Source organism: Oncorhynchus tshawytscha, linkage group LG03 (assembly GCF_018296145.1).
Source record: "Oncorhynchus tshawytscha isolate Ot180627B linkage group LG03, Otsh_v2.0, whole genome shotgun sequence".
In the NCBI taxonomy this organism is placed as follows: domain Eukaryota; kingdom Metazoa; phylum Chordata; class Actinopteri; order Salmoniformes; family Salmonidae; genus Oncorhynchus; species Oncorhynchus tshawytscha.
In genome coordinates this window covers 5,576,949-5,601,564 of record NC_056431.1, presented here as the reverse complement: position 1 = coordinate 5,601,564, position 24,616 = coordinate 5,576,949, and the positions used below count along the sequence as shown (strand labels likewise).

General features: G+C 43.6%; 1 pseudogene; it reads right to left on the bottom strand.

The window, feature by feature from the left end:
• LOC112237260 overlaps positions 1-24,616 on the bottom strand; it is a 65,616-nt pseudogene that overhangs the window by 9,041 nt on the left and 31,959 nt on the right.

Sequence of the window (24,616 nt, the reverse complement as noted above, 5' to 3'; positions counted from 1 at the left end):
TTTGGCGACTAATATGTAGCGAGGGCCAGCCAACGAGAACATACTTTTATTTTTATTTTTTATTTCACCTTTATTTAACCAGGTAGGCTAGTTGAGAACAAGTTCTCATTTGCAACTGCGACCTGGCCAAGATAAAGCATAGCAGTGTGAACAGACAACAGAGAGTTACACATGGAGTAAACAATTAACAAGTCAATAACACAGTAGGAAAAAAAGAGAGTCTATATACATTGTGTGCAAAAGGCATGAGGAGGTAGGCGAATAATTACAATTTTGCAGATTAACACTGGAGTGATAAATGATCAGATGGTCATGTACAGGTAGAGATATTGGTGTGCAAAAGAGCAGAAAAGTAAATAAATATAAACAGTATGGGGATGAGGTAGGTAAAATTGGGTGGGCTATTTACCGATAGACTATGTACAGCTGCAGCGATCGGTTAGCTGCTCAGATAGCAGATGTTTGAAGTTGGTGAGGGAGATAAAAGTCTCCAACTTCAGCGATTTTTGCAATTTGTTCCAGTCACAGGCAGCAGAGAACTGGAACAAAAGGCGGCCAAATGAGGTATTGGCTTTAGGGATGATCAGTGAGATACACCTGCTGGAGCTCGTGCTACGGGTGGGTGTTGCCATCGTGACCAGTGAACTGAGATAAGGCGGAGCTTTACCTAGCATGGACTTGTAGATGACCTGGAGCCAGTGGGTCTGGCGACGAATATGTAGCGAGGGCCAGTCGACTAGAGCATACAGGTCGCAGTGGTGGGTGGTATAAGGTGCTTTAGTAACAAAACGGATGGCACTGTGATAAACTGCATCCAGTTTGCTGAGTAGAGTATTGGAAGCTATTTTGTAGATGACATCGCCGAAGTCGAGGATCGGTAGGATAGTCAGTTTTACTAGGGTAAGTTTGGCGGCGTGAGTGAAGGAGGCTTTGTTGCGGAATAGAAAGCCGACTCTAGATTTGATTTTAGATTGGAGATGTTTGATATGAGTCTGGAAGGAGAGTTTACAGTCTAGCCAGACACCTAGGTACTTATAGTTGTCCACATATTGTAGGTCGGAACCATCCAGGGTGGTGATGCTAGTCGGGCGTGCGGGTGCAGGCAGCGAACGGTTGAAAAGCATGCATTTGGTTTTACTAGCGTTTAAGAGCAGTTGGAGGCCACGGAAGGAGTGTTGTATGGCATTCAAGCTCGTTTGGAGGTTAGATAGCACAATGTCCAAGGACGGGCCTGTGGCACCCCCATAGAGACTGCCAGAGGACCGGACAGCATGCCCTCCGATTTGACACACTGAACTCTGTCTGCAAAGTAGTTGGTGAACCAGGCAAGGCAGTCATTAGAAAAACCGAGGCTACCGATAAGAATATGGTGATTGACAGAGTCGAAAGCCTTGGCAAGGTCGATGAAGACGGCTGCACAGTACTGTCTTTTATCGATGGCGGTTATGATATCGTTTAGTACCTTGAGCGTGGCTGAGGTGCACCCGTGACCGGCTCGGAAACCAGATTGCACAGCGGAGAAGGTACGGTGGGATTCGAGATGGTCAGTGACCTGTTTGTTGACTTGGCTTTCGAAGACCTTAGATAGGCAGGGCAGGATGGATATAGGTCTGTAACAGTTTGGGTCCAGGGTGTCTCACCCTTTGAAGAGGGGGATGACTGCGGCAGCTTTCCAATCCTTGGGGATCTCAGATGATATGAAAGAGAGGTTGAACAGGCTGGTAATAGGGGTTGCGACAATGGCGGCAGATAGTTTCAGAAATAGAGGGTCCAGATTGTCAAGCCCAGCTGATTTGTACGGGTCCAGGTTTTGCAGCTTTTTCAGAACATCTGCTATCTGGATTTGGGTAAAGGAGAACCTGGAGAGGCTTGGGCGAGTAGCTGCGGGGGGGGAGCTGTTGGCCGAGGTTGGAGTAGCCAGGAGGAAGGCATGGCCAGCCATTGAGAAATGCTTGTTGAAGTTTTCGATAATCATGGATTTATCGGTGGTGACCGTGTTACCTAGCCTCAGTGCAGTGGGCAGCTTGGAGGAGGTGCTCTTATTCTCCATGGACTTTATAGTGTCCCAGAACATATTGGAGTTAGTGCTACAGGATGCAAATTTCTGCTTGAAAAAGCTAGCTTTTGCTTTCCTAACTGCCTGTGTATATTCCTAACTTCCCTGAAAAGTTGCATATCATGGGGGCTATTCGATGCTAATGCAGTACGCCACAGGATGTTTTTGTGCTGGTCAAGGGCAGTCAGGTCTGGAGTGAACCAAGGGCTATACCTGTTCTTAGTTAAATTTATTTTGAATGGGCATACTTATCTAAGATGGTGAGGAAATCACTTTTAAAGAATAACCAGGCCTCCTCTACTGACGGAATGAGGTCAATGTCCTTCCAGGATACCCGTGCCAGGTCGGTTAGAAAGGCCTGCTCGCTGAAGTGTTTTTGGGAGCGTTTGACAGTAATGAGGGGTGGTCATTTGACCGCGGACCCATTATGGACGCAGGCAATGAGGCAGTGATTGCTGAGATCCTGGTTGAAGACAGCAGAGGTGTATTTAGAGGACAGGTTGGTCAGGATGATATCTATGAGGGTGCCCGTGTTTACGGATTTAGGGTTGTACCTGGTAGGTTCCATGATAATTTGTGTGAGATTGAGGGCATCGAGTTTAGATTGTAAGACGGCCAGGGTGTTAAGCATATCCCTGTTTAAGTCACCTAACAGTACAAACTCAGAAGATAAATGGGGGGCAATTAATTCACATATGGTGTCCATGGCACAGCTGGGGGTTGAGGGTGGTCCCTAACAAGAGGAAGCAGTGAGAGACTTATTTCTGGAAAGGTGGATTTTAAAAGTAGAAGCTCAAACTGTTTGGGCACAGACCTGGATAGCATGACAGAACTCTGCAGGCTATCTCTGCAGTAGATTGCAACTCCACCCCCTATGGCAGTTCTATCTTGGCTGAAAATGTTATAGTTGGGGATGGAAATTTCAGAATTTTTGGTGGCCTTCCTAAGCAAGGATTGAGACACAGCTAGGACATCAGGGATGGCGGAGTGTGCTAAAGCAGTGAATAAAACAAACTTAGGGAGGAGGCTTCTGATGCTAACATGCATGAAACCAAGGCTTTTATGGTTACAGAAGTCAATGAATGGGCAGAGCGGGTCAGTTAGGTACATACAGGACCTGAGTTCGAGGCTGGGGCCGACAAGTAAACAAAATGAGGTACTTATTTTTATTTAAACAGTCCAGGGGGCATTAGCTGTGTAGCCGAGTGATCATAGGGTCAAAAGAACAGCAATAGGTGAGCCAGGGTACTGTTTGGTAGTCACTACTATGCTAAGTGAGCAGGAGACACAGTGTTCAGAAAAGCTAGCGGGCGGGGGCTAGTAGATGGTTCTTTGGCGACATCGTAACAGAATAGCCTGTTGAGACCACATCGGGCAATCACGGCGGCAGTCCAGTCATGATGGATCGGTGGGGCTCCGTGTCAACAATAAAGTGCAAAGGAGGTAATGTATCCCTAGAATTAGCTGGTATATGGGCCTAGCTCGAGGATAGCTCAAAGTTAGATGGTGCTGCTTTGGGACAGAGCTAACAGCAGCCACTTGTTTGCAGCTAGCTAGCTGCGTTGATCCGGGGGAATGATCCGGTGTAATGATCCAGAGTGGCAGGAATCCAGGATGCTGGCTTTCTAGGCAGAGTTCCTCTGTCCAGTGTCTGTGCTCTTTTTCCCATCTTAATCTTTTCTTTTTATTGGCCAGTCTGAGATATGGCTTTTTCTTTGCAACTCTGTCTAGAAGTCCAGAATTCCAGAGTCGCCTCTTCACTGTTGACGTTGAGACTGGTGTATTGCGGGTACTATTTAATGAAGCTGCTAGTTGAGGACTAGACACTCTAATGTATTTGTCCCCTTGCTCAGTTGTGCACCAGGGCCTCCCATTCCTCTTTCTATTCTGGTTAGAGACAGTTTGCGCTGTTCTGTGAAGGGAGTAGTACACAACGTTGTACGAGATATTCAGTTGCTTGGCAATTTCTTGAATGAATAGCCTTCATTTCTCAGAACAAGAATAGACTGTTTCAGAAGAAAGGTCTTTGTTTCTGGCCATTTTGAGTCTGTAATCGAACCCACAAATGCTGATGCTCCAGATACTCAACTAGTCTAAAGAAGGCCAGTTTTATTGCTTCTTTAATCAGAACAACAGTTTTCAGCTGTGCTAACATAATTACAAAAGGGTTTTCTAATGATCAATTAGCCTTTTAAAATGATAAACCTGGATTAGCTAACCCAACGTGCCATTGGAACATGGGCGTGATGGTTGCTGATAATGGGCCTCTGTACACCTATGTAGATATTCCATTAAAAAATCAGCTGTTTCCAGCTACAAGAGTCATTTACAACATTAACAATGTCTACACTGTATTTATGATCAATTTGATGTTATTGTAATGGACAAAAAAAAAAGTGTTTTTCTTTCAAAAACAAGGACATTTCTAAGTGACCCCAAACTTTTGAACGGTAGTGTATATACTGTATTCTATACTATTCTACTGTATGTTAGTCTATGCTACTCTGACATTGCTCGTTCATATATTTATATATTCTTAATTCCATTCCTTTACGTAGGTTTCTGTGTATTGGGATTAAGTTAATTTGTTATAATTAATTGGTATTAGATTTAAAAGGTGATTGAATTGCTCCCGAATTGTAATGTTGTTAATGCATTTCTTTTGAAGAAATATTTCTTTAATGTATAAGTGAATAGGCTGGTTTACTCTTAAGTTTAAGTTTTGACCAATAAGGTCGCTTGTTAAGCTGTGGCTTAACAACGGGAGGCCTGCGGGAAAAAAAGAGGGAGAGAGGCGTTGAGAAAAGGATGAACGTTACATTATGACCGTTGGTGAAGAAGAATTATAACAGAAGACGATAATAGAACACAATAGAACAATAGTAGAACAATAGATAGAACAAAACCCATACCTACTGAGTTTTGAAGGGACATACCGATTTTATTTGATCAGAGAGTTGTTATCATTTTGTTAAGAAAGACTTAGAAAAGACTGAAGCGACATTCTCATCGTGGAGGTATTTGACAGCCTTGAGGTTAGCCTAGCATCATGTGACACAGAGAGAATTGCTTGGGAAAGATTAACGAGTTCATGTTCCCATGGGATATCGTGTTACTGCTAAAGAGTACTGTCTGCATTGATAGCTGTGTTTGCTGTGGATCTTGTGAGGAAACCTGCACAGAACTGCCACACTTCGCAGAGGGAATACCTACGAGTAGTGAGTAACCACAACGGTGGGGTGCTTCTGGACTTTAAGTGTGTCATCATTGTTGTTGTTGTTGAGCTCCAACGCGTGCCAACGGGTTAAGAAAGCTTGAAATCATTTGGACATGTGTTGTGCACGACTCATTGGGCATTATTACTTTTATGTATTTCGATGTGGTGCATTGAAAATGTAATAATACACATCTTGAACCTTATGTATTGGTGGAGTCATTTACTGTTTCAATTGAATATAATGCATGGGAAAGTATATCTTTATACAATAACAGAAACCTATAATCATTCCATCTGAAGTTAATACCCTAGTTGTCATCACCCTAGCTAGTTTACAACAGGGATTCTTATTGGAGACGTCCTTCTCTCCTAACATCCCATGCTGTTGAGATATTCTATGTAAGGTAATATCTTGAGTCAAATTCGAGCCTGGTGAGAGGGTTACAGGTATATGTTGCAAAATTATTAGATATTACTTGTAAGATACTGCTGCATTGTAGGAACTAGAAGCACAAGCATTTCACTACACCCGCAATAACATCTGCTAAACACGTGTATGTGACCAAAAACAATTGACTTGATGCTCCTTGGAAATCATTCAACAGAAACATCAGTCCACTGGGAAAGTCTAGGAAAGAGTTTGCTCATCCAGCATTTCCAAGTTCCAGATCTTCCAAGGAGCTCATAAACTCAGCATGTACATTGCTGAGTGATGACCTTTACGGCAGCACTGCTGACTACATAATTCCACTGAAACATATGGTAACATACCATCCATTCACTCTCATGACACGAAACAACTGCACAACATCAACCATGAGCTTCCCTGTAATGGACCCTCCATTCCATTCAGTCCTTATTCCTTTAGTAGTGCATTAGGACACAGACATGAGGTCTGCACTGGAATTGCATCAGATCCAAAATGGCCACAGTTCTTACTTTGATCATACCAGCTATTACCAACTATTACCAACTATTACCAGCTATTACCAACTATTATCAACTATTACCAGCTATTACCAGCTATTATCAACTATTACCAGCTATTACCAACTATTACCTATATTACCAACTATTACCAGCTATTACCAACTATTACCAGCTATTACCAGCTATTACCACCTATTACCTATATTACCACCTATTACTAGCTATTAGCATTTATTACCAACTATTACCAGTGTCGTGTCTTTACTATCATTAACTGAAGACTTAATTTTTTATCAAAGATTCTCTGTAATTAGTAATTAACTAGGAAGTCGGGCACCAACTAATTAACTAGGAAGTCGGGGCACCAAGGAAAAATATTCAGATTACAAGGTTATAATTTCCTAATATAACGTTTCAGATATTTTCATATCTGATCCATAGTCTTCTGATTAATGAATGATTTACTTTACCTCACGTTAGTCTCATTCCAAACGTTGTAAATTGTTGGTTATCTGCACGAACCCAGTCTTCACTATGAGTCATCCATACATCAATTGTCTTAAATCATTTATTTATTACCAACTAAGAAATTCACAGAAATGCAAAAACAAACAAACAAACAAGGTAAATGTGGTTACAAGAAATGATAGGAGAATGTGCCCTAGTGGGCTAAACCGGCATCGCGGCTTGTTAGACAAAAGGGGAAGTGGGGGTCGACTAAGAAGTCACTACAAAGTGATAATTATAACAATTGAAATGCTTATCCTTTGCACTTGAACGCTCACTCATTCGGGAACAATTGCAATCAATATATATATTTACGCTCAGTGTGTCGTGATCGCTGGTGAAAAGTTCATTTATTTTGTAGAATTCTCCGTCTCTCTCCCCCTCTCTCTCTGTTGTGGTTGAAGTGGATAGTTCAGAGTGACATTCATTCGTTTCATTATAGAATGTATGTTTTGGCGGTTGTCGTTCTTCGCGTTCAATGATACCGAATTCCTAGCTGCAGACTAGTAATTAATATCAAAGACTTGTTCTTATTCTTAATCGGTATCGATAGTCTAAGAGTTTAACCACGTGGTATGGTTAAAAGATTCAGCAATGGTCTACAACCTTTGTCCTCCTAATGGAGAAAAACATGGTCTGCAACCTTTAGCCATCTCGTAATTGAGGTAAGCTCGGTCTGCTGATCGAAAACCCGAGTGGGGGTTTTATTCGGAAGGGCCGAAAAAGGGCTGTCCCAGGAGGCCTGACCCTAACTGGGCTCAGGGGCGGTCCTCTGATTTAGTTCAAATCAAAAGGGAATTGTATTTTTCTTCATTAACTTCTTGGATATAGGGGGCACTCTTTTAATTTATGGATAAAAAAACGTGCCCGTTTTAAGCGCAATATTTTGTCACGAAAAGATGCTCGACTATGCATATAATTGGCAGCTTTGGAAAGAAAACACTCTAACGTTTCCAAAACTGCAAAGATATTATCTGTGAGTGCCACAGAACTCATGCTACAGGCGAAACCAAGATGAAACTTCAACCAGGAAATGGGCAGAATTTTTGAGGCTCTGTTTTCCATTGTCTCCTTATATGGCTGTGAATGCGCCTGGAATGAGCCTGCCCTTTCTATCGTTTCTCCAAGGTGTCTGCAGCATTGTGACGTATTTGTAGGCATATCATTGGAAGATTGGCCATAAGAGACTACATTTACCAGGGGTCCGCCCGGTGTCCTTTGTCTAAATTGGTGCGTAATCTACAAGCTGCACGCAGTCATCCAGTGATTGAGAGGAGAGAGGAGGCTTTCAACGAACGATATATCATGAAGAGATATGTGAAAAACACCTTGAGGATTGATTCTAAACAACGTTTACCATGTTTCAGTCGATATTATAGAGTTAATTTGGAAAAAAGTTCTGCGTTTTGATGACTGATTTTTCGTTTTTTTTTGGTAGCCAAACGTGACGCACCAAATGGAGCGATTTCTCCTAAACAAATAATCTTTCAGGAAAAACTGAGCATTTGCTATCTAACTGAGTCTCATCATTGAAAACATCTGAAGTTCTTCAAAGGTAAATGAGTTTATTTGAATGATTTTATGGTTTTTGTGAAAATGCTGTCTGCTGATGCTAACGCTAAATGCTACGCTAGCTGCGCTAGCTGTTACACAAATGCTTGTTTTGCTATGGTTGAGAAGCATATTTTGAAAATCTGAGATGACAGTGTTGTTAACAAAAGGCTAAGCTTGAGAGCTATCATATTAATTTCATTTCATTTGCGATTTTCATGAATAGTTAACGTTGTGTTATGCTAATGAGCTGTGGGGATAATTACACTCCTGGATACAGGTTTTTTTCGTAGCTAAACGTGACGCACCAAACGGAGCGATTTCTCCTAAACAAATAATCTTTCAGGAAAAACTGAGCATTTGCTATCTAACTGAGAGTCTCCTCATTGAAAACATCTGAAGTTCTTCAAAGGTAAATGATTTTATTTGAATGATTTTCTGTTTTTTGTGAAAATGTTGCCTGCTAATGCTAACGCTAAATGCTACGCTAGCTGCGCTAGCTGTTACACAAATGCTTGTTTTGCTATGGTTGAAAAACATATTTTGAAAATCTAAGATGACAGTGTTGTTAACAAAAGGCTAAGCTTGAGAGCTAGCATATTAATTTCATTTCATTTGCGATTTTCATGAATAGTTAACGTTGTGTTATGGTAATGAGCTTGAGGCTGTATTCACGATCCCGGATCCGGGATGGCTAGAATCAAGACAGTCCAAAATCATATTACACAATTATACAAACAGTATCATACTCACTCATTCATCTTATACAACAAGGGGGGCTATTATATAAACAGCGTTATGGTAATGTGGCCACACCATCTCCCATGAGCTTCCCCAAGATGTGACAAACGGACCGATCTTTTATACTTTCTCCGGGAACATGAAATTTGTTCGTACCTTAAGTTCTGTGAGGTGGAAGGAATTCCTTTGTCCTCTATGAAAATTTACTCTGCCTCTTATACTGTGTGTCCATGAGGAGATCCTCAGGAATTTACGACGTCTCTCTGACCACAGCAACCTAGTTGAAGGAGGCAAGGGGGAGGCAGGGAGAGGGGGATGGGGTTTGCTATACCCAAAGAGGCCAACGTCATGACACCAGCTATTACCAATATAACCAACTATTACATTCAATATATTATACATAGTATTTATAGTATCTAATCTCATAAAAACTTAAATATGTCACTTTTTGGGTGACCCAACCAAATTCACATAGAAATGTGAGTTATAGATCTATCATTCTCATTGATGCAAGTTTAAAATCATTTTAGACCCAAGACACGCCCTGTACCCAGACTTTGTATCACTCCCCTCTGGCGCAGGTATAGGGCACCCCTCGGCAAGAAAAACAGAACTAGACAATAAGTTGTGCCAGGTGTGACATCCCTCCTAAATAGCTTTGGCTAATGTTCCTATCAACCCAGAAAGGCCAGCAGGCTAGTCTCTTTTTATTGGTATGTAACTGTTATGAAAGTTGTATTGTCAATTTGTTTTATAATTAAACGCCACTTTAAACATGTACATGACACTGCAACAAAATCTCCCCATGGGGACAATAAAGTCAGTAAAGTAAGAAGTGGTAGATCTGTTCTATATGAACTATTTCTATGCTTCCCATTCTTAAGTTTTGTTTTTGCGTCTTTCACTTTCGGTTTTGTACACCAGCTTCAAACAGCTGAAAATACTATATTTTTGGGTTATGGAAAATATATTTCACAGCGGTTTAGATGGTACAATGATTCCTGCTTGTTTTGTCACATAAACTGAAATTAGGCGAACTATTAGAATTTTAGCAACCAGGAAATGAGTGATTTCTGCATCATGTACCTTTAAATCTAGAATGGACAAAAGGCTCAAATGGAACCAGTCCTAACTCATCCCCTCCAACATCACACACACACACACACACGCACACGCACACGCACACGCACACGCACACACACACACACACACTTCCGTCTACACTCTATCCATCCTCTCCCACTCCAACCACATATCCAAGATTGTGTGTCAGTAGCATTTAAGTAGCCTACCTTCCAGGCAGCAGATCCTCCAGAGGCCAGAGTGGGTGAGGGCGCCGGGGTCCTTCTTGTCCTTGTTGTGGGGGTCGTCCGAGTGGTTGCGGGTGCTGTTGCAGATGGAGGCACGGGAGTACAGCCAGTAGTCCGTCCCTATAGAAACCGTCATCAGGCAGAAGGCTGCAAAGGCCCCCACGGTGGTGAGGAGGATCTGGATCCCCTTCTCACAAACCATCCCTAGAGAGGAGGGCAGAGGAGGAGGAGGAGAGAGAGGGAGGGGAGGGATGAGAAGTAGAGGGACAAGGATGAAGAAAAGTGAGAAGTGCAGTAGAGACAAGAGATCATCAGATGAGATAGAAAGAGGGAGAAAGGGGAGAGATGAGGGAGAGGGAGGAGAGAGAGACAGAGGCAGAGAGAGATGCAGAGAGAGACAGAGAGAGAGAAAGAGAGAGAGAGAGAGAGAAAGAGGCAGATAGAGGCAGAGAGAGAGATGCAGAGAGAGAGAGAAAGAGGCAGAGAGATGAGGTGTATAAGTGGTTATATGAGGTGTCCTTGGAAGAGGGGTTGGACGACACTGCTGACTCGTCTTAACGGGAAGGAATTGATGGTGAACACAACAAATTACACTGAGAACCTCAATGTGCTCCATATTCATGACCATGACACCACTCTCTCCCCCACATAATCAGCATAGACAGGGCTAGCGCAGAATACACAACACACTCGATGAGACAGAACACACGCACGCACGCACGCACACACACACACACACACAACTCAATATACATAATCACAGCGCAGGAACACAGCAGCAACATCAGCACATACAGGAACAAAGCTCAACAGTGCATTCTGCGTTCATTGTCGAAAATCAATCAATCAATCAACCAACCATTTAGGCTTATACAATCAATCCTGTACAGTATAAGTGTTCCTATCCTCTTCTTACCACCACCACCACCATAGTATACCCCTCTGGTCCCCTTGTACATGAAGTGGTGCTAAAACCTGTGCCTTTACATGATGCTTACGTAGGCCTCTGCCCAGCACCCTGCCCTGAACTTAGTCACTGTTACTGGCCCGCTACCACCCGGTACTCTACCCTGCACCTTAGAGGCTGCTGCCCTTTGTACAGAGTCATGGAACACTGGTCACGTTAATCATGTTTACATACTGTTTTACCCACTTCATACCTACATTCTGTATTCTAGTCAAGGCTCATCCTATACAACTACTGCTGTACACACCTTTTCTATTCACATAGTGTCTATAATGTCTATACACACCATCATATACATATAGATTTATATTCCAGTCTCTGACATTGCTCATTCTAATATTCCCATATTTCTTCATTCCTTTCTTTACATTTATGGTATTTGCCTGTATTGGTTTGTATTGTTAGGTATTACTACACTGTTGGAGCTAGGGACATAAGCATTTCGCTACACCTGCGATAACATCTGAACAGTTTGATTTTATTTGGCTTCATCTCACCCTAGGCCATACCTGCTGTTCTAGATGACACATTTACCTTCATTGTGACTTTATTTGCAAATCTTTGAAATTGTGCAAAGCGCACTCGGGTATAAGAGTTGTAAATACTATTAACAATGTGTACCTGCAATGTAATTACACTGTACCTGCCTATGTAATAACCACGTAAATACATGGATTATAGTGCCACTTGATGTAAAGTGGGACCCCATTGCGTTACCAAGGTATACATTTACATCAGCTGAGGTAAGACTTACCTGCCGCCGAGTTTCTATCCTTCGACTCCATTTTGAAATCTTTCTTTTCCTCGTTAATGAAGAATGCGCTGTCCCCTCAATCCGGACAGCATCCATCGACTGCTCTCACTCTCTCCCCCTCTCCTTCCTGCACTCGTTTTCTCTCTCTCTCTCTTTGGCCTCTATCTCTTTCTCTCTCTCTCACTGGAAAGATGTGCTGGTGGAGGCTCTTGATTGTGATTGGACGCTCTCGCTCTGGTCCTCTTATTCACAGGAAGCAGTCACTGAGGAGGACATGGTAGTTGGGCTACTGCCAAAAAAGACAAGAAGAAGAAGGAGAATGATAACATTAGTCGTTTATAGCTGTGCAGTTATGAGGCCTGTTTATCTAAAAACTGTGATCATCTCAGAAAGTTCAGACTATTGACAGGTCACGCTATAAAGTCACGTTGTAAAAACACAAATAACAGAAAACTAAAACACTAAAAACTATCAAGTCCTCTCTCATACCAGTATAACATAGAATAGAATACAAATGGTGCATCTGAATATAGAGCTGGAAATAACAGATCTGGTCTGAATAAGACGAGCGAGAAAGGGGGAGTGTAGAGAGGGTGCACTCAGCACTGTTACCATGGCGACATTGGACGGAGAGAGGGACTGAGAGAGAGAGAGAGAGAGAGAGAGAGAGAGAGAGAGAGGGAGAGAGAGAGAGAGTTTTGAGTTTCAAATAATCTTTATTGGGTCTGGGGGCCCACCACACAATAAATACTCATACAAAACACCAGTTACACATCAATTAAAAACACAACTCCAATTCCTTCTCCACAGTAACTAAACACAACAGCCTCTGAATACCCCATATACTCAAAAACAGATCAATATTGTTGACAAATTTATAATAGGCAAACTCAACTCTTAGTCTCGCTGCCAACATTCCCTCTAGCATTCCCACCACATCCACAGACACCTGTCCCCGAATATTGTTCTTTCGGGTCTTCCATATCGCTAATTTTGCTACCCCTAACACAAAATTAAGCAACACAACTACACCCTTTTGACTGAACCTGTACTTTGGCCCAAATATATACAGTTGGAAAGAGAACGTTGAGAACCAATCAGTGATCAGGTCAATCATCCCGACCAACCTGGGACACAGTAAAAACAGATGTGCCAGAGTTTCAGACTCAGCACAGAATGGACACCCCTCCCCAACAGTAGGATCCAGGTGTACCAGATGCATGTTGGTGGCTATAGCTCCATGTATTATCCTCCATTGGAGGTCAGCTGTCCTCTTACCAATAGGCAGTTTGTATAATGATCGCCAACAGCCTTTTGGAGAGGCACCTGGACCAAGCACACCCGCCCACCTCGTCGATTTGACCCCTTCCAGGGAAGAGGCATGGGACACCTTTACACATATTCTACACATGGCCTTCTTTCCCACCTCCTTGAACTCCCCAGCTCCGGGGTATTGAAGGAAAGCAGCATCCCCACATCCTCCACGAATGCCCCCATCGCAGCATTAACAATCAGTGCAGGGAACACATATTCCAGACCCTCCTTTCACCGATCAGAATTGGAAGTGTCAGTCACATACTGCAGGTGAAGCACTGGCAAGGAGTCGCAGACCTCAGCGATGACCTTCCTCAGTAGGCGAGATGATCGGATCCCCGCTCTTTCTCCCAGCTCCTCCAACGATCTGCTCCTGCTCCGCATCAGATGACCCAGCTTGGTACGAAGGCTAGCTGAACCCAAAACACGGGACTGGATGGCAGTGTTGTGAAAAAGAGTCTCTTCAAAAAGCCACATCCCTGGTGGCGTGCAGGCCTTACGGGACTTGACAAGGCCTCTCCAAGCCTGCATAACAGACTCATAAAATGGAGTCAGGCCAGGCAAATCACCCCCCTCCAGCTTTAAGAGGAAAGGGTGCTTGTCTAAGCCCAAACAGCCTGCTCTCCTCATCAGTATGTAGGCTGTTTCGACCCAGCTAGAACCGTCTCTGTACAACAATCTCTGGGCTGCTTGAAGCCGGAAAGCCATGATTCTAGAGGAAATGTCCACCAGGCCTTGACCACCCTCGTGGAGTGGCAGGTACAGGGCTGCAGCTTTAATCCAGTGTTGTCCAGACCAGAAGAAATTGACAAGGGTCCTCTGAAGCTCTTGTATCAGACCCTTTGGTGGCTGCAAAATCATTAGTCTGTGCCACAGGGTAGAGGCAGCAAGATTATTAGCTACCAGGACCCTTCCCCTATAAGACAGCTGGGGCAGCACCCATTTCCATCTCGACAGTCTGGCAAACACTTTCTCCAATACACCCTCCCAGTTCTTTTTCTGAAAGACATCAGAGCCTAGAAAAAAAATAAGTCTTCATCCCATCTCTGCCCCACTGAAGCCCCCCTGGTAACCGTGGAGCGGACCCCGTTTGAAGCTGACCTGCGATTCACTCTTTCCCCAATTAACTCTAGCTGAGGAGGCCCCCTCATACACCTTTAAAGCGTTTGAGAGAACCTTAACATCCTCACCCCCTGTAATAAAAACTATCACATCATCTGCATACGCAGACAGTGCTATCGTGGGACCCTTCATTACACCTGGCACAGAGAAACCAGTAAGCTTCGCTCTTAAAAAACAAAGCATTGGTTCAATCGCCAGACTATATAACTGCCCTGAAATTGTGCATCCCTGCCTGATGCCCCTTTGGACAGGGATGGGGCAACTCAAACCACCCCCCACCTTCACCATACACGAGGCCCCAGCATACAGACAAAAAAACATCCCCAAACCCAAAGGCTTTCATTGTTTTAAACAAGTACTGGTGGTCCACACGATCAAAAGCCTTCTCCTGATCCAAAGAAAGTAAACCCACATTTACATCAGGCAGTTTACAAATGTCTAAAACATCTCTTATCAGAAACAAGTTATCAATGATAGAGCGATCAGGTACACAGTAGGACTGGTCCTTGTGGATCAACAACCCCAGATACTCTTTCAACCTGTTTGAGAGACATTTAGAAACAATTTTATATTCTGCGCACAGCAAAGCAACAGGTCTCCAATTTTTTTATGAGAGACAAATCCCCCTTTTTTTGGCAACAGTGAAAGCACCGCACGTTGACAGGATACAGGAAGAGAACCCTCATGAAAAGATTCACACACCACTTCATTAAAATCATCCCCAATAGACCCCCAAAAGTGCTTATAAAACTCAGATGGTAAACCATCGATGCCAGGGGCTCGGCCTGTTGAGAGCTGCATAACTGCTGTGGACAGCTCCTGCAGTGTAATGTCAGTGTCCAATGCGACTCTCTGCTCAGGTCCCAATTGAGGAAGACCGTGTAACAACTGTTCAGTACACAGAGAGTCACAATCCTCCGCCTTATAGAGGGCCGAGTAGAAATCCACGGCATGTTGACGCATTTCACTGTCATCCGTGGTCACCTTCCCATCAGGGAGACGAAGGCAGACCATCTGTTTACTTTGCAATGTCGACTGTCCTAGGTTAAAAAAAGTGCTAGGAGCATCCATATCCTTGAGGGAAGCGAAACAAGACCTAATCAAGGCACCCTTCACTCTTTCATGCAGAAACGACCTCAGTTCATGTCTCTTGTCCTGTAAGTTCATGACTAGTCCAGGGTCGTTCTGAGTGAGCAGCTTCAATTCAATAGACTTGATGTCCTGTTCAAGGGCCTTGATAGTCTCTTTCACTTCAATACGAGACAGAGCAGTATACTGTTGACAAAATACTGGTATTTGGGCCTTCCCAACCTCCCACCATTGTCTCAAGGACTCAAAATTCCCTTTCTTAACCCTCCATTTTCTCCAAAACAACACAAACCTTTCACAAAACATGTAACAATGTAACATTAAAATACCAGTAAGGTGATGACCTTCGTGGACAGGACAAGTGAATATCAACAGTAACAATATGATGATCAGAGAAACCCACAGGAGTAATGTCACACCTTCCAACCCTACTACAGTATTGCTCAGATACATACAAGCTGTCTAACCTTGCTGCACTGACACGACATTAACTTTTAGCCATGTGTACTGCCTAACTTTCGCATTCCTTACTCTCCACACATCAGAAAGCTCAAACTCAGTTAATAGGCCAGACAGGCAAGTGGCTGACCGCAGGTGAGGTTCTTCAGCAGTGCGGTCAACAGTAAAATCCACTGTCCAGTTCCAGTCCCCCCTAAAACCATACACCCCTCTTGGTCACACTGTCTTAAGGTTTCCTTTATTTGATCAAATACATCTGTACATCTGTACCCTCATTAGGAGCATAAACATTCAAAAAACACAACATCCACCTTGACCAATAAAACCCGACCCTTGACAATCTCTGTTGTAGATACCATAGTCACCCCTAAACCTGAGGAAAACAAGATTGAGACCCCAGCACTGAAATAAGTACCATGACTGAGTATACGCTGCCCCTCCCACCACATACCCCAGTCAACCCCATTTTCCTCATCACTATGTGTCTCCTGTAGGAAAACTACATTAAGCCTTTTCTGTTGTATTACGTCTAATACCCAAGCCCTCTTATTTCTGTCCCTTCCCCCATTAATATTGAGAGAACCTACCCTTAGTACCTCCATGTAGAAAAGAGAAAAGAAAAGCAGAAGAAACCACAGAGAAACCAAAGAGAAAAAAGACACCCTATGAAGCATTTTCATCATCATTATTTTAATCTTCTCTTATTAACCTGACCATGTTTCCCACCACCTTTTGCTGCTGCAACAGCAGTAACACATTTCCTCGAGCGAAACCGCTTCCTCTCACTCAATTGGTCTCACAAACTTATCAACATCAAAATAATCTGCCAATTTGACAGATTTCCCAAAAGTCTGATCCAGAAACCCATTTACCTCCTCTAGATTGTAAATTGAGTCGTCACCAGCTGCTATCATCAAAAGACATATCCTTCTCCTGATCCTCCTCAGCTGAGGCCACAGACACCTGACTCCCCTCTACCAGATCCCTTTCAACACTCCCCACTTGTCACTCGTACCAGGCATCTCCTCCACTACCTGGGAGACTAGCCCCACCTGAACCTCATTACTCGTAGTGGGCATCTCCTCCACTACCTGGGAGACTAGTCCCACCTGAACCTCATTACTCGTAGTGGGCATCTCCTCCACTACCTGGGAGACTAGCCCCACCTGAACCTCATTACTTGTAGTGGGCATCTCCTCCACTACCTGGGAGACTAGTCCCACCTGAACCTCATTACTCGTAGTGGGTATCTCCTCCACTACCTGGGAGACTAGCCCCACCTGAACCTCATTACTTGTAGTGGGCATCTCCTCCACTACCTGGGAGCCTAGCTCCACATGAACCCCCTCCTGTACCCCAATACTCATGGTGGGCATCTCCTCCACTACCTGGGAGCCTAGCTCCACATGAACCCCCTCCTTTACCCCAGCACTCGTACTGGGCACCTGCTCACCAGTCTGATGAAAAGGCTCTTCAGATACATCCTTACCTTCTACAACAATATTTTTCTGCTGCATAATATTTCCCTCTAATACAAGTTGCAACTCCGTGCCCTCAACACGGATAACTTGTTCCTCAGCAACAGGTGCTTGTGGCTGCTCTACCGCTGTCGGCCCACCTCTCCCTACACCAGTGGGCCCAGGCATTATGATGACCACCTGCGCCCCTCCCTCGGCCTTCTCCCTTTTCGAGCAAGCATGTCGCTTATGACCAATATCCCCACACTCAAAACACTGTTGACTACCCGTACTAGCATAAGCCATATACAGTCTATTGTCATACTTGATTTTAAATGATAACTCTAAAGTCTGCTCCGGTGAGTCCAAAAACATAAACACCTGTCGCCGAAATGACCAACCTGTTTCAACGCCGGGTGTTTGCAACCCAACGGGACAACCTTAATTGATCAGGCGAACTTTGGAATTGACCTCGGATGGGGCCACAGTGTCTCCTGACCCCTCCTGTCTCAGCCTCCAGTATTTATGCTGCAGTAGTTTATGTGTCGGGGGGCTGGGGTCAGTTTGTTATATCTGGAGTACTTCTCCTGTCCTATTCGGTGTCCTGTGTGAATCTAAGTGTGCGTTCTCTAATTCTCTCCTTCTCTCTTTCTTTCTCTCTCTCGGAGGACCTGAGCCCTAGGACCTGAGCTCCAGGACTACCTGACATGATGACTCCTTGCTGTCCCCAGTCCACCTGGCCATACTGCTGCTCCAGTTTCAACTTCCACCTGACTGTGCTGCTGCTCCAGTTTCAACTGTTCTGCCTTATTATTATTCGACCATGCTGGTCATTTATGAACATTTGAACATCTTGGCCATGTTCTGTTATAATCTCCACCCGGCACAGCCAGAAGAGGACTGGCCACCCCACATAGCCTGGTTCCTCTCTAGGTTTCTTCCTAGGTTTTGGCCTTTCTAGGGAGTTTTTCCTAGCCACCGTGCTTCTACACCTGCATTGCTTGCTGTTTGGGGTTTTAGGCTGGGTTTCTGTACAGCACTTTGAGATATCAGCTGATGTACGAAGGGCTATATAAATAAATTTCATTTTATTTGATTTGATTTGAACTTCCCAAAGTGCAATAACTCGCGCTCCAATAGCTCATTTGGAATAAACGGTGGTACATTTGAAATTCTTACCCTTGTTGACGGAGAAAAAAGTGGCGTACCTTGAATAAACATTCCTTTAAGAAGTACGCCATGCTCAACCATACAATCAACAATACTCTCTTCTTTAAGAAGTACACCATGCTCAACCATACGATCTACAAGACGCACTTCTTTAAGAAGTACGCCATGCTCAACTATACAATCAACAAGACACTCCTCTTTAAGAAGTACGCCATGCTCAACCATACGATCTACAAGACACTCTTCTTTAAGAAGTACACCATGCTCAACCATACGATCAACAAGACACTCCTCTTTAAGAAGTACACCATGCTCAACCATACGATCAACTAGACACTCTTCTTTAAGAAGTACACCATGCTCAACCATACGATCAACCAGACACTCCTCTTTAAGAAGTACACCATGCTCAACCATACGATCAACAAGACACTCCTCTTTAAGAAGTACACCATGCTCAACCATACAATCAACAAGACACTCCTCTTTAAGAAGTACACCATGCTCAACCATACAATCAACAAGACACTCCTCTTTAAGAAGTACACCATGCTCAACCATACGATCAACAAGACACTCCTCTTTAAGAAGTACGCCATGCTCAACCATACAATCAACAAGACGCTCTTTTTTAAGAATCAGGGTAATTTCCCACCAAAATCAAGGTCATTTCGTTTCGAAAAGGAAAATACTTAATTCTACCACAACAAAAAATAATAACCTTAATCATGCACAGAAGAAAACCAAAAAATGCCACCAAGAAATAGAAAATCGAAAGAAAGTTCTGAATATCTAACTCCACACAACACATGCACTCCTTCGCTCATACAATTCCCAGCATGCACCAAACACTCCCAGCATGCAGAGAGGGAGAGAGAGGGAGAGTGAGAGGGAGAGAGGGAGAGAGAGAGAGGGAGAAAGAGAGAGAGAGGAAGAGAGGGAGAGGGATGAACGGGAGAGGGACTGAGAGAGAGAGAGGGACTGAGAGACTGAGATAGGAGGGCTGAGAGAGAGACCATAGAGAGAGAGAGAGAGAGAGAGAGAGAGAGAGAGAGAGAGAGAGAGAGAGAAAGAGAGAGAGCAGAGCAGAGCAGAGGTCAGGATCAGATGTGCTCCTGCATTTTTCAGCATTTTCTTTAAAAAATATAGATTTAGAGTTAGATGAACTTGGATTTTTTTGTCAAGAACACATACAGGATGCTACTCTCTACAACATAACCCTCACTTCAAATCAAAACTCAAAACCTACAACCTGATTTTGGATGGAATTATGGAATCACCTGGAAGGTTCACAACTACCAAGGATTATTATTCTACACAGCAAATTCTCTGGAAAACAACAGAAACCTGAAAACACCATCCAACCTGGAACTGAGTGAGTAATGTTTAGTCTGAAACTATATTCTATTTCCAAAAGCCAAGAAGAAAAATACACAACATTACTTTATAAGGACTGAATGCAAACATAATTCTGCCAAGCTTGATACAGCTTCAACTAGCACTGACGTGTCAAGTGAGAGGTGTCAAAGCCCATTAGCCCAACAATGGCAGGAGAGTCAAACAATCTACTCCAACCAAATGGAGAGGCCTTAGAAGCTCCCTCACGCTGTTCAGAGGTAATTAAAATACAGTACCCTGTGTATGTAAAGAATGATAAGGCAAGAAAAGATTACAAAATTATGTTCCTTATGGAAAATCAAGAGACACTTTTTGCTGACTATTACAAAAATGGGAACATCAGCAACCTTATCTTCCACACAAACCATCCCCTGGCATGGCACGGTGCTATATTAGCACACTACCCCTTTGTTAAGAGAGGGGGGGTTAACGAGGGGTGGAAACTCAGGATACTTGACAACGAGGACTCTGAGTCAGCTAATATAAACCTCTATGAGTCCGGACCAGTAATGGTACAGGGTAACCCCAAACAGTTTCAGCTGGACTTTCACCAAATTAAAGAATTAGCCCAGCAGGAGAAGCACTCCCTTGATAAAGATACCTCCACCCCAAGCGGCTCAGACCAGACCTCTTCATTATGTAACCCCACAGACGAGCAACCCCCAGCGGACAGTCAACCTCCCAGCACAGAGTACTACTCCCTCATTGAAATGAAGGATAAATTCACCCAGCTGGAGGTAAGGCAGGTGGAGCTGGGACAGCAGGTGATTACACTTCAGTCAACACAGACCAGACAACAGTCCAGCACAACAACACCCCCTTAACCAGACCCGGAGAGCTGGAGGTGGAGAGAGACATATCTGCACCAGATCATCAGCAAACAGTAGACATTTGACTTCGGATTCTAGTAGGGTGAGAACGGGTGCTGCAGACTTTTCTAGTGCCCACGCCAATTAGTTGATATAAATGTTGAAGAGGGTGGGGCTTAAGCTGCATCCCTGTCTCACCCCACGACCCTGTGTGAAGACATTTGTGTGTTTTTTGCCAATTTTAACCGCACACTTGTTGTTTGTATACATGGATTTTATAATGTCGTATGTTGTACACAAGGAACCAAAAAGCACAGTACAACAGCAAGCAGCTGACTAATTGAGGAGTCCAAACACACCAACAACTTCTGGCAAAATTTAAAATAAAAAAAAAATAAAAACAATAGGAATTAGTGATACAAAATGGTGACATATGGACAACCCATTTTAAAATACTCTACAACACCATTCAAACTGACACAAACACAGAACAACGCCAAATTCATGAGAAGTTGAATGGATTAGAAAAAGCTATAAAGGGCAATAAAAATCCGTTGGACTCCCCAATTACTGACCAGGAGCTCTATAAGAAACTTAAAAATAAAATAAAATGTTTTTTAAAGCATGCGGACCTGATGCCATCCTAAACGAGATGCTCAAACTCACTAGCACAAAATTTCAATTGGCTATATTAAAACTGTTTAATTTGATCCTGAGTGTATGTTATTTCCCTGACATCTGGAATCAAGGACTCATAACCCCAATCTTTCAGAACAGAGACAAATTTGACCCTGACAATTACAGAAGCATTTGTGTGAACTGTAACCTGGGGAAGGTTTTCTGTAGTATTATAAATGTAAGAGTTCTAAACTTCCTTAATAAGCACAATGTCTTGAGTAAAAGCCAAATTGGATTTATACCAAAACATTGCATGACTGATCATATTTACACCCTACACACCCTGATAGATAAACATGTCCACCAAAGTAATACCAAAATATACGCTTTCTTTATCGACTTCCAAAAAGCATTTGATTGTATTTGGCATGCAGGACTGTTCTACAAAGTTATTGAAAGTGGTGTAGGGGGTAAAACATATGACATAATTCAATCAATGTATACTGGCAATACATGCAGCATTAAAATTGGGCAAGAAAATAACAGAATTCTTTAACCAGGGGCGGGGCCATCGCCAGGGTTGCAATCTGAGCCCTGCACTCTTCAATATTTACATCAACGAATTGGCCACTATTCTCGAAAAATCGACACAATTCAGAGGTTAAATGCCTACTCTTCGCAGATGAACTATGCCTGCTGCCACCCACAGCACATGGCCTACAGCAGAGCCTGGACCTGCTAGAGCAGTACTAGCAGGCCTGGGCCCTGGCAGTAAAACCCCCAAAATACTAAAATAATGTTTTTCCAGAGAAGATCCAGATCTCAGGGAATTAGACCAAAGTTCTCTCAATTGGTACAAAATATATAGAGTACTGCACACACTACAATTACTTAGGTTTAAAAATAAGCTCAACCTGACACCTTAATGATGCAGTGAATGAACTGAGAGAGAAAGCACGCAGGGAATTCTATGCAATTAAAAAACAAATTCAAATTGAAATATCTAGTCAAATTTGGCTAGAACTAATTGAATATGTCATTGAACCAACTGCACTTTATGCCAGCGAGGAGTGGGGTCCACTTGCAAAACAAGATTGAACCAAATGGGACAAACACCCCATTGAAACGCAGCATGCAGAGTTCTGTAAGGTTCTCCTACATGTCCAGAAGAAAACTACAAACAATGCATGCAGGGCAGAAATAGGCCAATATCCACTAATAATAAAAACTCAAAAAAGAGCAATTCAGTTTTGGAAACATCTCATATCATTACCAAGCCTTGCAATGCCAAGAGCTGAGCAAAGAAAAGTGTCCCCTTATCCAGCTGGTCCTGAGTTCACAAACCTGTTCTACTAACACACTGAAACCTCAGTCCCCTCATCCAGCTGGTCCTGGGGCTGAGTTCAAAACCTGTTCTACTAACACACTGAAACCTCAGTCCCCTCATCCAACTGGTCCTGGGGCTGAGTTCACAAACCTGTTCTACTAACACACTGAAGCCTCAGTCCCCTCATCCAACTGGTCCTGAGGCTGAGTTCACAAACCTGTTCTACTAACACACTGAAACCTCAGTCCCCTCATCCAACTGGACCTGGGGCTGAGTTCACAAACATGTTCTACTAACACACTGAAACCTCAGTCCCCTCATCCAACTGGTCCTGGGGCTGAGTTCACAAACCTGTTCTAATAACACACTGAAACCTCAGTCCCCTCATCCAACTGGTCCTGGGGCTGAGTTCACAAACCTGTTCTACTAACACACTGAAACCTCAGTCCCCTCATCCAACTGGTCCTGGGGCTGAGTTCACAAACCTGTTCTACTAACACACTGAAACCTCAGTCCCCTCATCCAACTGGTCCTGAGGCTGGGTTCACAAACCTGTTCTACTAACACACGGAACCCTCAGTCCCCTCATCCAACTGGTCCTGGGGCTGAGTTCACAAACCTGTTCTACTAACACACTGAAACCTCAGTCCCCTCATCCAACTGGTCCTGGGGCTGAGATCACAAACCTGTTCTACAACTGGTAACACACTGAAACCTCAGTCCCCTCATCCAACTGGTCCCGGGGCTGAGTTCACAAACCTGTTCTACTAACACACTGAAACCTCAGTCCCCTCATCCAACTGGTCCCTGGGGCTGAGTTCACAAACCTGTTCTACTAACACACTGAAACCTCAGTCCCCTCATCCAACTGGTCCCTGGGGGGGCTGAGTTCACAAACCTGTTCTACTAACACACTGAAACCTCAGTCCCCTCATCCAACTGGTCCTGGGGCTGAGTTCACAAACCTGTTCTACTAACACACTGAAACCTCAGTCCCCTCATCCAACTGGTCCTGGGGCTGAGTTCACAAACCTGTTCTACTAACACACTGAAACCTCAGTCCCCTCATCCAACTGGTCCTGGGGCTGAGTTCACAAACCTGTTCTACTAACACACTGAAGCCTCAGGACCAGAACATCCAATCAATCAGAATAAAACACATTATAACACAATCAAAACAAAACTACATTGCTTATCGGGAAACACAAGCACAAGCACAAAGCAAAATGCAGTGCTATCTGGCCCTAAATCGACAGTACACCATGGCTAACTATTTGACCATGGTTACTGATCAAAACCTTAGAAAAACCTTGACAAAGTACAGGCTCAGTGAGCACAGCCTTGCCATTGAGAAGGGTAGACACAGGAAAACCTGGCTCCCTGTAGAGGAAAGGCTGTGCAACCACTGCACAACAGCAGAACCTGAGACAGACCTGCATTTCCTTACAAAACGTAAAAAATATAAAACAATTAGAGAGTGTCATTTCCCCAAATTTGAAACCCTTATTCAAGGATTCAAAAACTTCTCTGATGAGAATAGGCTATCTGTCCTGTTGGGGAAGGTCACAGAGAGCTGGGGGTTGGCAGCACACTACATTTCTGCCTGCCATAAGATGAGGGACAGTGTCTGACAGACCAATCACCCTGCACATGTCCTCTACTGTATGCTTATTGTTATTGTTCAATGTATGGTTATTTTGACCCTTGGTTATTGTTGTTACTGTTGTCCTGTTGACAATTTTTTTATTCTTATTATCTTAATATTGTAAATATCCAAAGTAAGCTTTGGCAATATGTACATTGTTACGTCATGCCAATAA